The 19,285-nt window shown below is 41.2% G+C and overlaps 1 long non-coding RNA gene across 3 annotated transcripts in view; it reads right to left on the bottom strand.

The window, feature by feature from the left end:
- LOC115076268 overlaps window positions 1-19,285 on the bottom strand; it is a 450,085-nt gene that overhangs the window by 313,397 nt on the left and 117,403 nt on the right. For 2 of the 3 annotated variants that reach the window (XR_003852716.1, XR_003852717.1), the window contains exon 1: window positions 17,317-17,438. The exons of the other annotated variant lie outside the window; for it this stretch is intronic. This is a non-coding gene — a long non-coding RNA (uncharacterized LOC115076268). Of the gene's footprint in view, window positions 1-17,316; window positions 17,439-19,285 lie in introns of those variants that run through there. 3 annotated transcript variants of the gene reach the window in all.

The raw sequence follows: 19,285 nt of genomic DNA on the forward strand, positions 1-19,285 counted from the left end.
CTTTGTGATGAAGGAAACCTTTAGCCAAAAATATTTTCATGACTAAACATTGTAAATTTGCAGAAACTTGACGAATGCCCATCTTATTGCATTGGCACCTCAATTAGGTAAGCAGGAAAATCTGTCAAACGGGGGGGGGGGGGGGGGGCAATCTCATACAGAAGGCCGAGACCCACTAAATTCACAATGTAATTGACATGAAACTGGACAGTGAACTGAGATAACAGTGTTCTCAGTTTGTGCATTCTCAAGTTTACTGAATAACTTCCGAGGCCAGTATATAGTCAAGTTGAGTAAGGATGTTGTGTGCTCTAGCCTGATGTATATAGTTCTTAACAGTTGGATTTAAACTTCTCAAACATCTATCACTAAAGTGAAACAAAAATGGAACCCCCTTATATGAACCCATGGGTTCAACCCAATCCGAACGGGATCTATCCATTTCAGGATAGACTAAACAATTTAGATCTCCACCCAATAGGGCCAGAAAATATCCTAAGGAATTGATTTCCAAAATCACTTTACTAAAGAATGTGTACTCATATTGATCAGGCATATAAACTGATGTAAGTATTATTTGTACACTAAAAGTCCCTAAAATATAATATATCTGCCATCTTTATCAATTATAGATTTTTCTAATTTAAATGAAACAGATTTATGCATCAGAATAGCAACTCCCCTACATTTCAGGTTACCATGAGTGAAAGAGATCAACGCACAATTAAACTCTGGATTTTGTTGCCAGAGGATGTGGTTAGTGCAGTTAGTATAGCTGTGTTTAAAAAAGGATTGGATAAGTACTTGGAGGAGAAGTCCATTACCTGCCATTAAGTAGACTTAGAAAATACCATTGCTAGTAAGAGCAGTGGCTAACACGGAATAGACTTAGTTTTTGGGTACTTGCCAGGTTCTTATGGCCTGGATTGGCCACTGTTGGAAACAGGATGCTCGGCTTGATGGACCCAGCCTGGCATGTTCTTACCCACTTTTTTTTTTTTTTAAGATATTTTTCCTTTGCAAGGTGTGTGTTACATTTTGCAGCTTGTGGAGATTAACCGTGAGCCATGGAACTTACTTGACACTGCCGACCAGCCAGGCACTCCCTCCTGTAGGGAGACACCATCATTCACTCACTTTGCAGCAGGATGCAATCATCACTGCTCACCTCCAAGGCTCTCTAGGCATGGGTGCATTGGATTCTCCTCCTCTCAAAGGGCCCGTGGTGGGAAAGGGCCTGTGGCAACCCTGATGACATCACCGCCTCAGCCCTATAAAGGGCTTCCCAAGACATCTCTTTGCCTCAGCAATGGGTCACCTACATATGCTGTATAGTGTGAGTTGCTGCCTTGTTTTGCATTCCTGTGTCTTTCATCTCTTCAGCCCATATTGTTTCTCCAGTCTCATCTTATCTAGCCTCTGCCCTCCATCCAGCCCTTCTTGTCTCTGGTTTCTATCTTTAGACTTTCTACTGGATTTGACCTCAGTCTAGACTCTGGTCATTCTTACCTGCCATTGACACCAGCCTGGACCCTGACCATTCTTGCTTGCCACCTGCCTCAGACCCTAGCTTGACTCTGAATCTATGCTCCCACCACTTCTAAGAGACTCTTGCCTAAGACCTGCCGGCCCCTGGAACCCAAGGGCTCAACCCAAGGGGAAAGGAGTTGGTATATGTGAAGCTAAAGATGTGCGTTTTCCTAGCTTAGGTCTGCCAGCTGTCAGTGGGGACCCACAGGACCTTCCCTGTATGTTGAGCCAACCTCGCCATAGCAATAAGGGTCCACATATCTCACCAGTTAATGGGAATGCACAGCCCCACTACATTCCATGTAATCATTGTAGAGCCAGGCACTAAGTTTTGGGAAGAGACATTCTTATTAGGATTAACCAGCCACCCTACCACTTGTTTCAGATACCAAGAGTGGAGATAAGAACTAACAGAAAACAGTAACCTGATGCAAGTTATATTTTTCCAAATGTAAAAATACAAACACCACCTGGAGATATTCAAAATATGAAACTTATACCTTCCCTCTCAACAACCTCCCTGCCAAACCCTCCCTTTCCAGCACCCTCTTTCCTCCCTCCCCCAACCTCTTCCTGAATGCCCATCAAAAACCTCTACTTTAAATGAAAAAAAGAAAGCCGCAAAATTCAAAATCTGTCCTACTCTCACTGGAGTCCTGGTATCATAATGGTGCATTCAGGTGCCACCCTCTAATGTGCTAGTGAAGTAGAATAAACTATTGCCAAGCCATCTTCATCATCAAATGGGCAAAGAATATTTAAGAAAAACTAAACTACCACTGGCAAAATGCCCAGGATTCAGTTGTAGTCAATGGCATTTCTCACCTGTCAAAACATGTATTTGGTAACCATAGAAGGAAAAATGCAAATTGGCTGAATGCCTCATCTGAATATTAGAACTAGAATTAGCAGGAACCAGTATAAAGAGCACATTGAAAAATAAAGTAGAATGGCTGTGCTGATCTCAGTCAAAAGCTTCTGCATTTCCGATGAAACCTGCCTACGCAATAAGTTCCTTCACTGCATTCAGTTCATCAGACCATTTCAGAAACACCTTAGCATCTGCGATTGTATCATATGTACTCGTTTTTCCTTCATGCTTTGCTATCCTGCAGTGTAAATTGGATATTCCGCTTAATTAATTCAGATCATATAGGCATGAATTCTCTTCTCTTAGAGGATACCACATTAGAGAAATCTTGAAATATTAACGCCTTCTAGTTTTTAAATGTGAGCTTTTTTTTTTCCTGGAATGCCTGAAGAGTTTTATGTTCCTGCTCATAGTTAAAGAAACATGCTAGTACAACTCTTGGTCTTGTATTTGGTGATGACTTCAGGCCTACTGTATGCACATGTTCTATTTTTAGGTTACCCATCATATCTTCCATCTGCAGCACCAATGCAAGTCAATCTTGCAATGTTTCCAGTAAGAATTCATTGCCCATTCTACCAAGTATACCAATAGAACAAACTTTTTCACCAAATCTATTTTCAACATCATCGCTTCATTCAATGGTGCCATTTTCTCTAAAGCTATAATTTTTTTTTCTAGCACAAAAGAGGAATCTTCCATGACAGAAATTCTTGCTTCTGCATAGAGTCTATTTATCTCCATTATCATGCCTAAATTGGTAATGTTTGTATTAATAATATCCAACTTACTGTCTGTAGTTAGCATAGCAATAGTGATGTTATCAAGGGCTTTGGGACTCATGTGTTCCTGTCCATAAGCCATTTTGAAGTTATTCGCATTTAGCTTTTATTTTTAATTTTTTTGAACTCTGATGGTCATTTTGATATAGTTTATAAAGACAAATCTGTCCATATACCAGTTCAAAGGCTACTAGTCAGCTTGACCACCAAAAAACAATATAAAAGTACTTAGAGACTTGAAAAAGGGGTGGCACCCAGAGCTCCACAGCTCACAGGTCTCTCCGCATCATGCCTTTATATGTTATTTATTTTGAATTATTTGAATTAAAGTTTTTGTTTTATTTACATTTTAGTTTTTATTTATAATTGTTTTATATACAGGAGTTTTATGACTGCATTTATTGTGTTTTGTGCTCCGTTATGATGGCATATAAAACTTAATGCGAGTCTGTTGGGGGTTTTTTTAAATTCTGTTTTGCAAATCTCTAACAACTTATGACCACTAGCCTTCTGAGTAAAGATCTAGCTTCAGAATATCCTAATTCAGTCCCAAAGTTCTGGTTCTAAAATGGTCATAGGCACATTCCATGTTTTTGGAAACGGAGACAAGTCTGTATAATACTTATAAATCACTATAAATAGTTATGCATATGTAGGGAATTTAGAAATATATGCATAAATAAAATTACAATTTATACATGACAAACAATGAAGAGAGGTAACAGACCACATGCTAAGTGTCTTACGATTTAAGAACTGCCTTTATATGTCTGTTTCTCAGTCAAAATAAATTTGCAGGAATTAACCAAGAAATAGTTATATCAGAGTTGGGCTAGCTTGTCATGCTCACTCTGCTAGCTGTGGAATGTAAGTATAATAGCAGATAGTTGTACCTTAAGACATGGTGGGTGCTCTGGAATTGGAGTCTTCACCTGAAGCAACCTTTGTTCCCTGCAAGTTGAGCCCTTTGGGTCAGGTGGTCACTAGGTCTTTTCAGGTGCTTGGCAGGCCAGAAATTTGGAGAGCACTGGGTAACCACAGCAGGACCAGACTAGGAAAGCAGAAGGCCAGGGCAGAACTGGATCAAGAGTCAGAAGCTAGAGCAGGGAACTGAGAGTCAGCATAGGGCTGTTGAACCAGCCAAGGTGTGGCCAAGTGGGCTTCCTTATATATTGCTGTCTATTAGGAACCACACACCCAATGCTGGTCCAATAGCAGATCTCTAGGGGTGGGCCTCTAACATTTCTTGTCTTGATTTTTACTAGGGGATCACTATTGCTTCAGAGTCCTCATGGTGTTGTCACCAACTCTTCTAGCTTTACATACCCAGGGCAATGTGTTTGAAACCTACTAACCTTGACACAGCTTAATGGCAGTATATTACTATGCAGGAGATCCAGGTTCAATTCCTAGGGAGATGCAGATTTTCAATTTGGTTCCTTTTATAGGTTTTATTTTTTTCATTTTTTGGTTCATTTAACATTTTTATCTGACTGGTTCATTTACCAAAACAAAAAATAAAACATTAATTCCCCACAAAAAAAAAAACCAAAAAAATAAAGCAAACCACCCCAAACATGCCTCCCCATCTCTCTGCTCACCCCAGACAAACTTCAGGGTCCAGCCCAGGCAGGACTTATCTGGACCCTTATGACCTTCTTACCACCATCAAAATTCTTCAGAGCCTTGGCCCATTTGGCTGGGCTTAGTTCTCCTGCTCCCTCCAAAAATCAGTGGGGTCAGGAAAGTAATTTTTGGTTGAGATAGGTAGGGTAGTAGGTTGCAGGGACCCAGATAAGCCCCATTTGGGCTTGGCTAAGTCCAGTGAATTAGGCCTGGGACCTTATTTATTTATTTAAAGGTATTTATATACCGCTTTTTAAAATAAAATTTTATCAAAACGGTTTACAATAGTTTAAAATAAAATGAAAAATAAAATGCAAGTTAAATAAAATAAAAATACATAAATTTAGTTAAATAGCTAGGTAATTACTAGCTTAAAATAAAATTGTTAATTAAAAATGAAACAATAATAATAATAATAGAAGCGTGCCATGGTAAACAGAATAGGAGAAGCAAAAAGGCGAAAGGGGGGGAGGGAAGAAGTGGTGAGTTATCAGATAAATATATCCCAGAAAATGAAGGGAGTGAAAAAAAAGATTGAGTGAAAAATTGAGGTAATATGTGTCAAGTGAGCAGAATTGGAGTAATATGAGTCAGATGGATGAGGTTGAAGAGGTGGGCACTTCAGATTTGTTGACAGTATACTTAGAGGAGTTATTACATGCATGTTGAAAAAAGTAAGTTTTAAGAGCTTTTTTGAATTGATGAGGGTTTGATATTAGACGGAGAGGGTTGGGTAAAGAGTTCCAAAGAGAAGGTCCTGCAACTGAAAATGCTCTTTTTCTGGTTATGTCTAATCTGGCCTGTCGTGGGGATGGAATGTCTAGGAGATTTTGAGTAAGTGATCTTAGATGTCGGGTGGGTTTGTAGATACGAAGTAAGGTGCATAGCCAGGTGGAGGAAGAATTGTAGATTAAGCTGTGAATGATTGAGAGTATTTTGTACTTTATCCTGTATTTTATGGGGAGCCAGTGAAAAGATTGTAAAATAGGGGTTATATGATTGCGAATAGGGGTACCAGATAATAAGCGAGCTGCACTATTTTGGACTAGTTGTAATGGGTGAATTGATGAAATCGGGTAAACCTAGGTAGAGTGCATTACAATAGTCTAAACCAGAGAAGATAAGAGATTGAAGGACAGTTCTGAAATCACAATAGAAAAGAAGAGGGCGAAGTCGTTTCAAAAGTTGTAATTTGTAAAATGATTTCTTTGTTAGGGAGGAGATTTGTTGTTTCATGGATAGATCTGTATTTATAGTTACACCTAGATTTATGGCATGACAAGTTATTGGGATAGTTGTGCCGTTGAAAGTAAAGTGAGATGGAGGGCCTATGGAAGTATCTGAAATAGATGTTAAGTGTACTAGTTCGGTTTTTGATGGGTTGAGTTTCAGACGGTTATGGGATAGCCAAGAGTTAATAGTAGATAGATAGAGTGAGACTAATGATAAAGTATCGAACCAGGAAGTTTTGTAGGGGACAAGAAATTGAATATCGTCTGCATAGATTTTGAATTGTAAGTTGAGTGAGGATAGGATATGACAGAGCGGAAGAAGATATATGTTGAATAGTATGGGGGATAATGATGATCCTTGGGGAACGCCAGATGGAATTGAGTAATGAGTAGAAGATTGGTGATTGATATTGACTTGCTGAGGGCGGTCTGTAAGAAAAGATGAAAACCAATTTAGTACTGTGCCAGTAATGCCTATTGCTTGTAAACCTGAAATGAGGATTTGGTGATCAACCGTATCAAACGCTGCTGAAATATCCAAGAATACTATGATATAGTCTGTATATGAATCAAATGCCCGGAATAATGTATCGAAGGTGGATAGGAGAAGTGTTTCTGTAGAATGTCCCTTTCTAAAGCCATGCTGATTGATGTGAAGAATATTATTTTCGGATAAAAAATCGGATAGTTGGCGTAGTACTGCCGATTCTATTAGTTTAGCTAACGATGTGAGTGTGGCAATAGGTCTGTAGTTATTGAGATCGGTTGTGCCTTTTGTCTTTGATTTTAGAATAGGTAAGATAGATGTTTTTTTCAAATTATGTGGAAATTGTCCTGTTTCTAGTGATTGGTTAACTAGACTGCTTAGAAAGGAGTATGCATGATGACCAATAGCTTTAAAGAAGGCTCCTGAGCAAGGGTTATAAGGTGAGTTTGAAGGTTTTTGTTTACTAATTATGGTTTGAATTGAACTGTCAGAGACCGGGGTGAATTCGGACCATTGATAATCAGGTTCTTTCTTAACACTGGTAGGATAGGGCAGTTGTGAAAATTCTATGGAAATGTTAGTTACTTTTGTTTTAAAGTGGTTGGCAATTTTATTACAGAATGTTGTATCATGATCTGTGAAGTTTTCATTGTATGGAGTAATTGAGAGCCTGGAAGAGGGTTGGCTTGAGAGGCCCTGGCTTGTCCCAGAGGCTGGTCTTGTCCAGAGGCTGGTCTTGGAAGGGGGGTTAGAGGGGTATGGGAGGCATTTTTCCCCCAAAATTAAAACGCCAAAACATTTTGTGAGAGGCCATTTTCTTTCTTTTTTTCCCATTCAGAATGAACCAAATATGGCCTAATTTGTCCTATTTTACACATCCATGTAAAAAAAAAATGCATAGCCCTATCAATTTCTAGGCACAAGATCTATTCCTTGGATCAATTGGGTCTGGAGATGTTGCAGAGCTAGTGTTTATAAACTCAAGGGTTAAAGGAGGCATCCTACCTCTTGCACAACAGGGATGCCTACTGGTAAAACCCAGGGTGTATGCATTTGAGTACTCAGGGAAACTGGTTTGTGATCCTTGTCCAAGCACTGAACTATAAACTATCATGGCTGTGCTAGATGGAAGATAAAAATAGTGGAAAATACCAGGAAGGCTCATGAATCTGTATTTTCAGTAAAAATCTGTGCCAATTGAGCTACAAGCCCAAAGGAAGAGGAACCTAATGGTTTAAAATGGATCTGGGACAAAGATCTAAACATTCAATTTCTACTTTATTAGATCTTATAATTCATGGGGTAAGTCTACAAGTGTGGAATTTAATATAATATTTTTATTTTATTTTCTTATCTACATTGCTTCATATAATTCTGCAAAAAGATAAAAGTTTGAATTTAGAAAACCTAAATTCCATTTTTTTGGGGTGGGCCTGGGGACTCAATGGCAGTATTGTGCGTTGCTATGCAAAGAACAGAGATCTGATTCCAGAGCCAGGATCGTGAGGCAGACCTCACAGGCCCTGGGGCGAAGAGTCCCAACCTTTGCACAAAGACATCTAGGGCCTGCACTTAAGTCCTGTGATTGCAGGATACTAAAAGGAGCAGTGATGCATTGACCCAACCAAAAGCTGATGTTGCAATGACTGGTCTGGGGGAAAAATAATTGCAAATGAAAGCTAATTGTGTCATAGCCACTCACCTTGATTTGCTAAAAAGAAAAAGCAAATTTATCAAATCTAATAAAGTAAAGTAAACTGGAAATTCCAAAGGAGAAGGAGAAAACTGCCAGGTCAAAAATTAAATGCCCATTTTTCCTTGTCTGTGCATTTCAATCTGGGACAGAGCCATTGTTTTTTCTCTCACTTAACTGTTTATTTTCAAAGATTTTAAAAGATAACAGCTCTGCTTTACTTTCTGGCACATTCAGTATACCAAAATTACTTTCTATGTATTTTTTTTTTTTTATTATACTTGCCCATTCTTTGAGAAATAGTAAAAAAGTCCGTTTTTCCTATTAAACTCCCTTGGCATTGATGGGAAGTGGTTTTCATTAATCTCATAAACAGAAGAAAATATTGAGGAAATAAATAGGGAGACTATCTGATGACATAACAGGTTATTCTGAATTTTTTTCATGGAATAAAGAAAAGATTTTCATTTCTCTACATGTATCACTTGGGACTGTATGAGAGCGATGCACGTATGTGTGACAAAAGTGTTTGGTTTGGTTCATTCATGCAGTTCGCTTGGCTTGCTGATCTGTTTCATTTGGTTCTGGACCAAAAAAAAAAAAATTTGTGACAGTCATTTGTTTTCCATTAAAGTCATTGGAGGAAGCAATGCATTCGGTTTTGGGCTGAAAAACTGGGGTTTTAATCTAAGTTCAGTGAAACTTGTAAGCAGGTATCAGCTGCAGAGGGAAGAGTACAGCAAAATTGTGCTAAGAGGCACGAATAGCCCAAGACACCATGAGAGGGCAAAGAAGCCTAAACAGAGGTATGAATAGCCCAAGGTGAGTATGTTTTTATGTGCACCACCCAACTTTGGAGGGAGTGGGATATAAAGAAGTGTAAATAAAGGCAAGAAGCAAAGCATCATCAACAGTGGCAAAAAACAGTCTAAGGCCTGGATTCTCTAAGGTCGCAGACCTTAGAGAATCCGGTGGTAACGGGGGGGGGGCGGGCCTGCAAAAGCCGGCAGCCATCGCACCTCTGGGGTGCGCTGCTGCCGGCTTTCACACCGAATAACTACACCATGAAAGGTATAGTTATTCGGTGTGAAATTGGCGGCAATAAGGGTCCTTACCTTTTGCCGTCAGCCCCAGTGCTGCCCTGACTCCTCCCTTTCCAGTGCTGACACCGCCCAGAACCCGCCCTGATTTAGGTATTGCACGTGAAAAGACCCTTTTCGCGTGCGATCCCTTTAGAGAATGACCCCCTAAGGTCATAAGGGATGGGCAAATAGCAACATCAAAGGTGGCACGTGAATCCCAAAGCACCAGAAAAGGGATGTAAGGGTAATCAGGCTCCCCGTGGATAAGTTTGATTCAGTTAATTTGGGTGGGTCGGCAGTTATCCCTTCTTCCCTGAAAACTCCATGCTCATCTCTCCTGAAGCTGTGCAATCGGATGACCTTCCCCAGTTCTTGAAGTGGTACTATTCTTTGGTCTGGATTTTAGGAGCAGCTGTGCTCCCATACTAGAATATCCAAGACATTTTGGGGAAGGACAAAGCAACAAGAACAGTGGCATGGACATCCCAAGGCACCAAGAAAGAGGCAAATGGCACCAACAACAGGGGTATGAAAAACAAAGAGTAGGATTAAATGATCTGTTTTCTCAGTAGAGAAAGTTAAACAAAGGACTGCCTCGGGGATCTGTACTTGGACCAATGCTTTTTAATATATTTATAAATGATCTAGAAAAGGGAATGACGAGCGAGGTAATCAAATTTGCAGATGACACAAAATTATTCCTTGTAGTGAAATCACAAGTGGATTGCGAGAAATTCCAGTAAGCCTTTGCAAGACTGGGGGACTGAGCAGCCAAATGGCAGATGAAATTTAGTGTAGACAAGAGCAAAGTGATGCACATAGGAAAAAAGTAACCCATGACAATGTTAGTTTCCAGTACAGGAGTTGCAACCCAGGAAAATGATCTGGGCATCATCATGGACAATATTTTGAAATCCTTACCTCTGTATCGCTCCATGGTGAGACTGCATCTAGAACACTGTGTGCAATGCTGGTCATCACATGTCAAAAAAACAAAAATATATAGTTGACTTGGAAAAGGTACAAGAAGGGCAATCAAAATGATTGAATGTAGAATTAAGCTCAGGATGTCATTGCTGGAGGATGTGGTAAAGGAAATATTACATGTATACCATAGTATTAAAAGCAGAGATGGCTTTACTATTTGGCACCCCTAGGCACTGTTGGTGCTGTCACCCCCATCCCTTCCCTCTCCCCCCAAGACTGGACAACAGGGGGCTGAAGTTCTAAGACACAGTCCCTTCTTTTCCTGTGGTGGCTCAGGGATAGATTCTGCAGCAAAAATGTAAAAATTCTGAAGCAAACTGTCAAACATTTCCATGTTTTGTATCATATTAAAAAAATAAATTCATTTTCCACTATAATTATTATATAGAGCTAGATTATAAGAGCCATTGTGCATGTGCTTCAAAAATTGGCTATTTGTGTGTACATGTGCACACATTTTCATAATGACGTGCATGTGTGCACGAATGCCACCTTGCTCACGTAAGTGGGAGAATTTTACTAGACGCGTGCAGCCGCTAGAGCCCACTTTCCCAGTTCACCTATTTAACCAATCGGCCTTCCTAACCCTCCCTGTTACTTTGCCTACTTTTTACCCTGTTAGGCCAGACCCCCTAAACCTCACTAAGTAGCCGATATATTTTTTTTTATTTTGTTACTTACAGGCCGTTCATAGCCGAAGTAAATTACTCAGTAGGGGACCCTGGTAGGTGCTTGTGCACAGAAATCATGCCTCAGCCCCAGCCCGCCTATGCCCCACCTCTTGTTCCCAAAAATTATTTGGGGCACGTAACGGGAGGTACATCACAGGACTTTTAAAATCCGTGGAGAGGTGTACAATTGACCTGAATACTTGTGTGGTGGAGAAAATTAAAAGCCTCAGACATGACCTGCAGGATGAGGTAAAAGAAGAGAAAACAGGGTATACAGTAGGAGATGCAGGATGTGTGGCAGGAGCTATAGGGCATCTGCACAGTGCACATAGATGAAAGCCCATAAAGAAGAAAGAGGCCCAGACAACTATGAAGAATTAGATGCTTCAGATGATGCTCCCCTGCCAACCACAACCTCCACCCTCTCTGTACTACATGCTGTCTCCAAGAATGCATTCCCCACCAGCCATGGCAGAATCATCAACCTAGAAGGCACCTCCCCAGGCCAGAGTATCACTTGCCCTCTGAGCCCCTCCACCTATAGTGGTTGAACCTCCACTTCTGTCACCACCACCTGCAATGAGGTAACCAGCAGTATTTTGGATTTTCAGAAGGCATTTGATAAAGTCCCTCATGAGAGGCTTCTAAGAAAACAAAAAGTCATGGGATAGGAGGCAATGTCTTTTTATAGATTGCAAACTGATTAAAGGACAGGAAGCAGAGAGTAGGATTAAATGGTCTGTTTTCTCAGTGGAAAAAGGTAAACAGTGGAGTGCCTCAAGGATCTGTACTTGGACCAGTGCTTTTTAATATATTTATAAATGACCTGAAAAGAAGTACAATGAGTGAGATATTCAAATTTGCAGGTGACAGAAAAGTATTCAGAGTAGATAAATCACAAGTGGATTGTGATGAATTGCATGAAGTTCTTTTGAGACTGGAAGATTGGGCATCCATATGACAGATGAAATATGTTGACAAGTGCAAGGTGATGCCTATAAGGAAAAATAGCCCATGCTATTGCTACATGGTTAGCTTCCATGTTAGGAGTTACCACCCAAGAAAAGGTTGATGGCTCAGTGTGCTGTGGCAGTGAAAAAAGCGAGCAGAATGTTAGGAATTATTAGGACGGGGAAAACAAATAAAAACAGAGGATGTCAGACTGCACCTTGAATATTGTGTGCAATTCTGGTCACCACATCTCAAAAAAGATATAGTTGCACTGGAGAAAGTACAGAAAAGGGGTGAACAAAATGATAGAGGGCGTGGAATGGCTTCCATATGAGGAAAGGCTAGAGAGTTAGGGTTATTCAGCTTGGAGAAGAGACAGCTGAGGGAAGATATGATAAAAGGTCTACAAAATCATGAAAAGACTTGAATGGGTAAATGTGAATCAGTTATTTACTCTTAGATAATACAAGGATTAGGGGCACTCCATTAAATTAGTAAGTAACACATTTAAAACTAATCAGAGAAAATTCTCACTCAATACACAATTAAGTTCTGGAATTTGCCACCAGAGGATGTGGTTAAAGCAGTTAGAGCAGCTGGGTTTATAAAAGGTTTGGAAAAGTTCATGAACTATCAATCAATAAGGAATAGCCACTCTTGTTGCCGGCTGAAATGGCTAATTTCTTTTATTTTTAAGATACATCTCCTCCATAGAAGTAAAGTTATGCAGCAGTGGACCTGGGCATGTGTTGGGGCACATAAGCATTTAACGTACACATCTCTTGGCCATGCCTGAAATGCCCATGCCCCACACCACACCCCTTTTTTAAATCAAGTGAGATGTGAGTGCAGCAGGAGATACTCTGGCAGCTGGGTGCTTTTAAAGTTTGATGGGTACACATGGGGTGCACTCACCTCCCAATTTTACATGTGCGGGGGCTTTTACAGTTCACATTTTAGTTTTTTTGAAGATTTCCTCCTTATTGTGCATGCTTGGCATAAAGGTGAAAAGCTGCATTACAAAATCCCCCATGATAAATAGCCCAAAGTGAAAAAGCTAGTTAGCATGGGGAATGCCATTCCCCTCCCCCCCCCCCCACCCATGAAAATGCAACAATGCTAATATTACACCAGGCCCTAAAATACCAATAAGCATCCTATTAAGAAAAACAGAACAAGACAGACTGTTGTAGATCCCTATACAATAGTAGAATACTTTGCTTCCACCACATACTAGAACACAAACAGACCCTAACCAAATACAGAATAAAAGTGCCCATAAAGTATAAACAGAAATGTGCAGGCAAAAACTGAACTTGCAATTGCCAAAAGCCAGACTCTGTATGAAGTGCAACAATGGAATAAAAATATCATTCTTTATAAAAAAAAACATCAGTCATAATGGTAAAAAAAAACAAAAACAAAAAAAAAGAACCACAACTAAAAAATAAATATTTCAAGTCAGCTAACAGACTAATATTCCACAATTAATCACAACACATTTTTAAAAATTCCAAAAAACCAATAAAATAAAAACAGTAAATACATGAAATAAAAATCCAATAATAAAACTAATATGGATAACAAAAAAATGTTTCCAGCTTTCCATACCTGGGAACTTTTGATTTCCAGTCAACCTGAAATTGGCTTGGATTACTGAGGGAAAGAGGGGACTAAGTACATATACTCTCTCTGATATACACACAAACACGCACTCTCTCATATGCTTATACACATACATGCCCCCCTGCTTTGGAGAAGAGATGCAGGGGATTTCTGCTAATTAGTTGTGATCAATAACTGGGGATGTGTGAATTTTAAAGTGTTTAAATGGGGTGGTATTGAAAAAAAAGGTTGGAGGGCACTGGCTAGAGGGATCATGATGTGGCGGTAAATTGATGTTCCCGCTGCAGATGAAAGCAGCTCATGTCCCCTGTTACCTTGTCCTCTCTCTCCTTTAGACGCCAAAGTAGTCCAAGTGTAACTTTATTTGGATAGAGACATCAATTCATTCAACTGCCCTTGGTGTCTCCATCCAAATAAAGTTACACTTGGACTACTTTGGCGTCTAACCCACTTTGTTGCCCACAGCTTTTTTAGATAGCCCTCCTGTTTTATCGGTCTCTCTCTCTCTCCTTTATCCAGCCTGAATACTTGCTTTGCAAAGGCCAGGCAGGTCCATCTGTTAAATCTTTCCTGTAACCATTTCAGTGGGATTAGGGGAAGGCGGGAGTGAGAGACCTCCGTAATGCCAGACTGCCCTGCAATGGATTCCAACAGGTAATAAATGGTAATCTGATTTGGAGCTATCTTGACATCTTCAGCTCTAAATACCCTGCTGGAGTGAATGCTATCTGGATAATTCCTCCCCCCCAAAAAAAAAAAAAAAAAAAAGTTCAGAAGTTTTAGAACACATCACTTGGTTCCGGCAGGAGTTTGTCACTGCAGAGCAGAGGACGTTTAAAAGTTATTATGAGGACTGCTCCTCGCCTCCCTCATATACTCCATTGTATATTATACCCTCTCTTATTTCCTACTCCAAGTTAACATATCCTTGTTATAATGTAACTTTATACTCCTTACAAATTGTCTCTTGTTATTGGTTGTTTATAGTTACTGCTTGTTCGATGTAAACAGAGTTGATTTGATTTGTATCAAGAAAGTCGGTATATAAAAGCCTTAAATAAATAAATACCAAAGAGAAGAGCCTGAAGCCTACTTACTGATTGCCTTCCGCAGACCTCCTGCTCTGATCTCATCAGCCACCACCCCCCGCCCAAGTCTCAGGTCTGTATGTGTGCGCTGCCGGCCTCTGCCTCGAAATCGGCTCTGCCAGTTGCACCTGCTGTCCTGTTCCACCCTGCGGCCCTCACATGAGGCTCACTGATTGACATTCCTCAGTAGTCAGCTTTTTTTCCCCACTCCAGACCACCTCCCCTCCTGCAGGCTGCCAAGCATTGGCAGAGGGGACACGGGAACAGAGGCTTGGCCTAGCAGCTTCAACTTTTTTTTTTCTTCTTTTGATCTGTGGAGGCAGGCAACAGGTGGGAACTGCTAGAGTCAGGCACAGAACAGGCGGCCAGCCCTGCAGGCTGTGCGGCATAGGCCGCAAGCGCCAAAGAGGGGAACCAGCAAAGGGAACCACCTTATTTAAGCAGGCTCTAAGGCACCGAGGCAGCAGCGGAAAATCGTTGGTGCACCGGCGCAGCAGTGACGTAGGACGCTGCACTTTTTGCGCGAACACCGGAGGACGGAATGTGAGGTAGATGCCTCAGGGGGGCATTTATTGCTGCCTCAAAATTCTGCTGCCTGAGGCCACCGCCTCACCCTGCTTCATTATAGAACCGCCCCTGATCAGAAACAGACATGCAAAGCTAAATTACTTGGGATAGTGGGCAGACTAGATAGGCCATATGGTCTTCTTGGCCATCATACTTCTCCGTTTCTGTGCATGTTGTGAAAACCTGTGCATACTTATAGCCATTGTAAGGAAGAAAGTTGTCTACCGAGGTAAAAGCCTTTGAAAATTGCCTTTGCGTGTGCCTTTTAACAATATCAAAATCCCCCACAGTGTTTAAGTTAGTCCATTATAATTTGGGCTTCTTAAAACTGGGGGTTGTTACCACGTGCCAATACTGGAAACCTGACTTGAACTCCCTGCAATGCCGCAGGACTTCCTTCTGCAGCAGCCATGGTGTTCAACTTGGAAACATCTCTGCTGCTAGTACGCACAGAGGAAAGAAGGCAGTGCTAAAGGGATCTTGTAGTCCTATTTGGTTCCAAACCTCGCCAAATAATAAATCCTCACTTTTAGTAAGTCCAAGTCGTTATACTAGAGATATATGTGTTCCAGTCCAAACCAAACTTGAAATATTTCAATCTGCTTCCAGTTTAACAATCGGTGGGATGGACAGGTTTTTTCTTGGAGTTTTTTTTTTTTCTCAAGGGTCTTGGCAAAATCCAAGGAAATCTGAAGTGATCTGAGAAAATCCACTAATTTGTAGAATACCAGATTGGAACTTGAATAGACATGCCAGAAGATTTCTACAGATCTGCTGCAAATTTTGCTAGAATACTTTTTTTTTTATAAAAGCTTGGAGAATCAATTTGACAAATAGAGATTTTACTTGGGTTAATTAAATTGTCAAACAAAAACTCTTTTTAAAGAAACTCGCACAGCGCCAGTGTAGATAGCATTAAAGCAGCTGTGATTTCAGTCCATACAAGCCAGTTTAAGAAGACAGTAGGCAGAACTGTATTCAATAATTGATCAGTGAGGACAGAAAAACAAGACTGTGTAGCTATCTGCAATTTGGAATTTAATAAACTGTTTGTCCATAGCTATAGCTAGATGCTTCATGGACCCATACTTCCAACGTTTCAGTTCCAAGTTTAAAAAACCTGTCAATACATTTTTATTTTTTTTTTTACTGATCATTGAATAGACAGCTGTGAATTCAAAAATATGATACTATAGAGCAAAATAAAAGGCACATATTTTATACTATATGTTGACAATGAGCGACTATAATAATTCACAACAATCCTAAAGTGATAGCAATCTACTAAGTGCATATCAAACAAATTCAGTAGATTTTACAGTATATCCATCTTGCTTAGAAAAAAAATAAATTATGCATGCTGGAGAACATGTCATCTTCAGAGATCTCCATCAAGATACGTACCCAGCAGGCATGGGTTTCTGAATAAAAATGATCGAAGCCATGTTACCTCTGAAAAGATTTGTTCTGCACTAATATATTTTGGAACCTACATATTTAGATTCATCAACCATTTGTAGGGGAACACAGGAGAGAGATAATAGATTGTATTCAACAACCTGAGGGTGCTCTCTAACACAAAAAATATGAAAGATGAAGGGAAAATGGAAATGCTTTTGAGCAAGATAGAGCACAATTGCTTTTATAATCCTAATGCTGAAAAATGAAAACTACAGGCTTTTATGCAAGACATTTGTGTATCATCTGGTAGGCATACTCCCATGCACCTACAAAACTCCAACTGCAGTTAATTGTAAATCCCTCTTCCTGGTCCAGGAGGTTCCCTTAGCGGTGTTTGAACCCACAGTCTCTAGCTGGCTGAAAAACTGAAACTCTCCAGGTGAGCCACCAGCTCAGCTTGGCTTCCTGCCTGAGTCTCAGCCTATATACCACAGTCCTCTTCTTTGTATGCCCCAAGTCCCATCAAAACAAAAAGGAATGTCCCAAAACAAGCCAGCAAGGAATTTAAAGTCCGGCCCAGCTGGCCTCTTTGCCACCTCCCTCGTATCTCTAGTCTCTACCGCTTTCCCCAGAGATACTTCAACCCACTTGGCAATTTTAGCAACAGTTCATTAACAAAAACTAATCAAAACAAACAGCAGTCTCTGGATTCCCAGGCTCACCCTTCCTGGCACCAAAGTTGCAGTCTTTCTGCTTTCAGTCTCCCCTGCGTACACAGCTTCATGGGAACAGAATCCTTCCAGAGACAGGTATCATGGTTCGGGATCCAACCTCTTCAGTCCCCCGAAGGAAACAAACTGCTCTGGCTGAGACTTGCTTTTATAGTGAGGAGACTCCTCCCCTAGTGGCCAGGGATTGGTTAACGAAGCCCCACCCTCTTCCTTCCACACCTGACTCTCATCTCTTTACTACTGGGGGAAAGAACCAATGTGACTCCTTAGTCCCTGTCAACTGGTTTCCTTTCCCTCTTACATTTCTTCCCTGGGGTTTCCTGATTCCTGGGGATTTAACCTTCCTCCCCGGGCCGGCATAGTGACTCCATCACAATAAGGTGTGAAAAACAAAAAAAAAAAAAATGTTGAATTCTCAATGGCTGGAAACTTTTAAATCAAATGAAATTAGTTTCCAAGAGATTAATATATACTTCTTAGTGTTATGTATCTGTCCTAAGGATCTCAACTTTCTGCTGTTCTCCAGATTAAACACTGATAAAGAAGCTGTAATCTGAGGTTAATATTCAAAGCCATTTAGATGGCTAACTCCACTTGTTTATCCAGCTAAAATTTAGCAAACTTTTCGGGTCATTCATCAAATCACCCTAATGCGTGTGATAACGATCACATAGCGACTTTAAAATTTAAATGAAGGAAAGGGGAGGGGTTTAAAAAATTTAGGGCCCGGTAGTGTTGCGAGCAATAATGTTTTACACATTATTGCGGGCAGTACCGCCGGAAATAACTATAACTCTCCCATTGGCAGCCCGGGGGCAAAAGAGTGCAGCATGCCCACAACCACGGCAGGCGAAAACGCACCACCATGATGGAACTGGCTGCACCCTTTCACCCTGCCACATATTTGGCCATGGGCAATCATTCCGCTATATTTATAGCGAAACGATGAATCCAGGCCTAAAGGAGGGGCACACTGGAATGTTCCGAGGCAGGGCTGAATTAGCTGAATAACATTTGGCTGACTCAAGATGTGCCTGCTAACAGGTCTATAGTTATCCGGCCCCATGTGGCTGCCTAACTTTAGCCTTAAACACTATAGCCACAGGGCCGGTGCTAGTGAATGTGCTTCCCCAAGCAAAACAGTTTGCATGCTATCCCCTCCTCCCCGTTCAGGGATGGTTCAAGGGGCTCAGCCACCCTAGGCAAGCCATCGTGCCATGTCTGTCTCCTGCCCCCCCCGCCCTTCTCATGAGTGCCTTCTTGATTATGGGGGGGGAGAGAGCGGAAGCTGTGCCTGTGAGCGGGCGCACACACATGCGTAGACGGGCCTCTCTGACAGCGGCTTGAGCACCTGCACCTTGCACCTCTCTCCTTTGGCCACAGACAGCCCCCACGGCCTCTCCTGCTGCTGCAGGCTCGCCGCCTTCCCCAGGTGTGTTGCCCCGTGCAAATGCACAGTAGGCACCAGGCCTGTACAGCCAGTCAAGTGCCAAGCTGCATTCAGAAAAATAAACAAACGTCAAGGACTTAGTGTCCCTATCACTGCCCTTCCCCTTCCCACATACACACACACACATACCCACGAGCACTAAATTCAGGGCCCTGCTGTGCTGAGTGGAACCCTTGCCCACCCCCAAATCTCTCAAGGGGTTTTAATGGGCTGCTGTGCCTCCCCTCTCCCTACCCCCACCATTCCCTATCAAGTAAAAAATATTCCACAAATTGTCTTTCAGGGCCCCCTGCTTCCCCACCTACCCCCCCTCCCCCCCAAATCCTAATCCTTCTAACCCTTCCAATATCTTAAATCAGTGTTTCCCAGTCCTCTCCTGGAAGCACACATAACCAGTTATATCCACAATGAATATGCATGAGATAGGTTTGTATACATTGGAGACCCAGGGTATGCATATTTATCTCATGCATATTCATTATGGAAATCCTGAAAACCCAGCTGGCTAGG

Source organism: Rhinatrema bivittatum, chromosome 14 (genome assembly GCF_901001135.1).
Source record: "Rhinatrema bivittatum chromosome 14, aRhiBiv1.1, whole genome shotgun sequence".
Classification (NCBI taxonomy): Eukaryota; Metazoa; Chordata; class Amphibia; order Gymnophiona; family Rhinatrematidae; genus Rhinatrema; species Rhinatrema bivittatum.